A 3,866-nucleotide genomic window follows, 5' to 3' on the forward strand; every position below is an offset into this window, starting at 1 on the left:
ATAGTTTTATAGAAATAAAAAGTGCCATGCACAGACTGGTTAGTATATAAAAACTAAGAATTCCTGTTGCAGCCCCCTTTTTTTTTTTTTTTTTTTTCTTTATTTGGCTTCTTTGGGAAACCCATGCTAACAAGAGTTCCCAATATTATATTTAGATGTGTTGCTTATACTGTGAATTCACATAAACTCAAGTAGGTAACCAAAGTAGGTGAACAAACTAACTTGTTTATTCTCATCACTGGAGAGACCTCAGCTCTGTTTGTATTTATGCTGTGAAGCTGTTTCTACACTCCCAAAGGTCGGGTGTGCTGTATGTGGGCACTGTGGTGCCCCCCACCGCCACCCCTGAATTGTGGGCCTGAGGAGATGGCCTAGGGGCGGCCACCAGGCACTCTCTCCCTCCGCTCCTATCTGTGTAGTCATCAGTTGATGTTGTCCCTTGGCTTCTTGCTGTCCCTGGTGGACACGGCCCTCACCACCCCCCTCACCACTGCCCGCAGAAAGCCACACACTCACTTGGCCTCGCTGCCCTGGGGTGCTCCATGCCACAGCCCTTTACAGAAAGGGACCCCAAAGAAGAGAGTTGCATGTTGTATCTTCTCAGAATCTCCTACCCTCTTTTATCGAGGATACCTGGGAATCCACAGGGAACATTCCCTTTGGAGTCCATGTGTGTATTTCTCTGCCTGGTCTCATGTGCTCACCCGCTAGGACCCTCTCCCCAACAGTCTGTCCAGGCTGCTAGAGTGTCAGGGCTGCTGGGGCCTAAACCTTAGGTCCTGCTGGTCTCTGGAATCTGAGCTCTCTGTCTGCTGCCACACCTAATGCTCTGTTACAGGTTTAGGCAGAGGGTACTTTGCCCTCAGCTACCATCAGGAACAGAGATAGGGCCAATTCGAGTTATTTGGCTTATTGTGGATGTTACTGCCGTGCTTTGTGCTTTGGGCCAAAATCCTTTAGCAGCTTGGGCTTGGGAAGGGCTGGAAGCTGTGTGTACTTGGAGCCTGTCTCTGTCCTGGGGAGCAGGATCAAATCTGACGGCATCTAGGCAGAGCTCAGCCCACCTTAGGCAGGTCTGCAGAAGCTGCTCCTGAGGGTGGCCTGGGGTGGCCTCAGCAGCGAGAAACGCTGATCCCTGAGGGGCTTCTGTGCCAAGGATCTGACCTCATCTGGCCTTTTCCAGGAGGCTGCCTGCCCAGGTGGACTGTGCGGGGTGGGGGTGGGGGGCATTAGCCCCTCGCCCTTGCTCTTTGTGGGTAGAGAAGAGGCCTTTCGCGGGGTCAGGCATGCTAGGCAGAAACTGCCCTCCACTTTTCTCTGTAAAAAAAAAAAAAAGTCTTTTCTTTGCTCCTCTAGGTGGGTAACATGTTTATGGCTGGTGTTTAAAATCTCTGTTAGAGTTTGGTGGCTTCTAGGCCCTTGATATCCATCAATTCCGATTTTAAGTCAGTTAAAAATAAATCAGAAACACTGGAAAAGCCGATAGGCCTGACTAATTAGCACTGTGGCCTCCTTGGTCTAAAGAAAAGAAGTCAGTCACCAAGCAAGCAGAAGGTACCAATGGCAGTGGCAGAGTACTCCTTGGCTGGCAGGGCTCCTGGGAGCAGAGCCCCACCCAGGCAGAATGTCTGAGCCCAGAGACCCACCCTGTGGGCAGCTGGGCCCTGGGGGTCAGTGTGCCCTCTTGGCCAGGCGTGGTGGTGGAGCCCTCTCACCATTTGCTCCCCTGGCCCTCTCCCTCTTTTTTAAGACCCCCCACAGCTTTATTTTATGAATTCTCTTTTGTCATGGGCAATGGAAGGGCTTCAGGAAAGGAAGCTACCTTGTCAAGAAACTAAACACAGGATGCGAGCTGCCCAGCCCACTCCAGCCTGGAGAAAACCTCACTTTTCCTTTCTTCAGGGTCGCCAGTGCCAAGAAAGTGTGTAAAATGTATGCGTGGTGACGACTGCCACCCTCTCTCATGACTAAGGATATATCTATTCCTGTCGAAAACGTGTATTGGAATGTACTTGAAATTGTTGTCTTTGTGCTGTCTTGTTTGAATAATTAAAGAAATTACAGAGACTTGCTGTGATGTCTGTTATGTGGCAGAATTCCTGTCCCATACTGTCACTGTGTGTCTTATTTTCCTCCACAAGGTTGTGCTGAAAATGTGAAAGAAAAAAAAACTCATTGAGAGGCCAGGCTTCGGCTCTCTCAATGGGTGGGTATGGTTGGGCTGTGGGAATTCAACTTGTCCAACAAGGCACATGACTCATAATCTCTCCTAGTTGAAGCCCTCTGCTGTCAGCATTAGGCTCACGTGGGAAATAGTGGGCAGACAGGCAGACAAGGCCAGTTGCTTGCAAGACCTGGCAAGAAAGCCACAAAGGGCCTGCTACTGGGCCAGAGGGTAAGGTTGGTCTCAGGGGAGTAAGACTTCCACCAGGCTTCAGGGTTTTCAGGTGATGTTGGAGACGTTGCCCAAACCATCCCTCCGTAGAAATGATCCAGTCAAGAGGCCAGGGAAGCCCAGGGCAGTGACTTTCATATGACCTCTTACTAACAAATCACAAAATACTTTATGAGCCCTGGTGTTTGCCAGGCACTCTGTTGGGTGTATCTTGAGGACATATGCCTGTTTTTGTATAGCCCATGAGCTGAAATTGGTTTTTACATTTTTAAATGGTTGGGAAATAAAAAGTTTAAAGAACAATAACATTTCATGACATGTGAAAATTATACAAAATTTCAGTGTTCATAAATAAAGTTTTATTGGAACACATGTGTGTCCATTCATTTGTTTTGTCTCTGATGTTCTCACGTCACAACAGCAGAGCTGAGTTGTTGGAACAGAAACCATGTGGCCCACAAAGCCTCAAATACTATCTGGCTCTTCACAGTAAAAAGGTTGCCAACCCTTGTTCTAGAATTTTGAATTGAAAGCAAGCTTGCCATTTGAGGCCAGGGGTGGGCCAGGAGCTGAAAAAATAGTGGTATGTTATACCATCGCATATATTTTTCAATTAGGATTCAAAGGGTCACAGCCCACCCTGAATTCCACTCCTTACCGAGAGTCATAGGGGACCTTAGGAGGTTAACAAGACCAGGAGACCTGATCTGTAGCCATTTCCACCTCGGGGTCTGACAGGCAAATTTCAGTGCTAATCAAGTGTAAGCAAAACCAAAAAGAACAACTTTTAAAGTAGCAGAGTTACGGCAACAGAACCCTGGGAGACCAAAAAGCAGCTAAGGAAGCCGTACAAGGTCAGTTCTCCCGACTCTGTGAAAATCACCCCATAGTGAGAAAATAGGAAATCTAGATTTGGAGATAATTTTCTTCTCTTGGCCAAGCTTAATTTTCTCCAATTAAGAAAAAAATGCTAATAGTTCACATTTTACTATGTAAGCAAGCACTGGACCTTATTACCAGGAGCCATGAAAACTGGATGGGGAGATTATATTTTAGTTGTTATCACTGGTTCTCAGGGTGGGGACAGCTGTGCTTCAGTGGGTGGAAACTGGTTTAAATAAAAGGGCTGAGAAATTTGAAAACTAAGATAAATGAGAAGAGATATTGTGCCAGAAATCAAAGGGAAAAAGTTCCCCAGACAAGAGGGGAACTTCCTGGATGGAGTCCTGTATCCCGGCGGAAGACCTGAGCCTTTGCAGAGAGAGGAAGCTGAAACTCTGGCCCCTGCACTCCAACCCCATCCCAGCTGGGAAATTCCTACAGAGGTGAAGATAGCCCAGGGACTCTCCAAGGCAGCAAAGCAAACCCAGTGGCCTAGAGGAGCCTTTAAGCTCACAGCTCCCAGGTCTGCCCAACCTGCCCACTGGTCCAGCTCATAGACTCCCAGCCAGGACTTCCAGCCAGAGAGACA

This window comes from Elephas maximus, chromosome 20 (assembly GCF_024166365.1).
Source record: "Elephas maximus indicus isolate mEleMax1 chromosome 20, mEleMax1 primary haplotype, whole genome shotgun sequence".
Lineage (NCBI taxonomy): Eukaryota > Metazoa > Chordata > Mammalia > Proboscidea > Elephantidae > Elephas > Elephas maximus.